Source organism: Crocuta crocuta, unplaced genomic scaffold (assembly GCF_008692635.1).
Source record: "Crocuta crocuta isolate KB4526 unplaced genomic scaffold, BGI_CrCroc_1.0 scaffold134, whole genome shotgun sequence".
In the NCBI taxonomy this organism is placed as follows: domain Eukaryota; kingdom Metazoa; phylum Chordata; class Mammalia; order Carnivora; family Hyaenidae; genus Crocuta; species Crocuta crocuta.
This window is the reverse complement of record NW_027530183.1, coordinates 317,067-317,608: the sequence shown is the minus strand read 5'-3', so window position 1 is coordinate 317,608 and position 542 is coordinate 317,067. Positions and strand designations below refer to the sequence as shown.

Below are 542 nucleotides of genomic sequence, written 5' to 3'. Positions count from 1 at the left end.
TATTTAATTTATTTATTTTTATACAAATAGTTTATTGTCAAGTTGGTTTCCATATAACACCCAGTGCTCATCCCCAGAAGTGCCCTCCTCTATGCCCATCTCCCCCCTCCCCTCCACATCCGTCAGTCCTCAGTTTGTTTCTCAGTATTCAAGAGTCTCTCATGGTTTGCCTCTCTCCCTTTCTCCCACCATTTTCCCCCTTTTTCTCCCCCATGGTCCTCAGTTAAAAAAATATGGAACGCATCACGAATTGCATGTCATCCTTGCGCAGGGGCCATGCTAATTTTCTCTGTATCGTTCCAATTTTAGCATATGTGCTGCCAAAGCGAGCACTAGTAACTTCTTATATAAGGGAAAACCCTAGCACTGAGTGACTCCACAAAATGGCAAAGCCATCACCTTAAATATTATCTTCATCTAAAGACAAAAAATAATGTTAGGCGTGGGGAGTCAGTTATGGGAGTTTGCAAGGAAAAGCACAATAAATAAGGATAATATTGTTATGCAGATTTATGTCCCTGCCGTCTTTGTTGATGAGTGTT

The 542-nt window shown here is 41.1% G+C and overlaps 1 non-coding gene across 1 annotated transcript; it reads right to left on the bottom strand.

The window, feature by feature from the left end:
• Positions 1–227: 227 nt before the first annotated feature.
• LOC144232350 (U6 spliceosomal RNA) lies at positions 228–333 on the bottom strand. Its single transcript, XR_013335373.1, has one exon. It is a non-coding gene; the product is annotated as a U6 spliceosomal RNA (small nuclear RNA).
• Between the last annotated feature and the right edge of the window lie 209 nt (positions 334–542).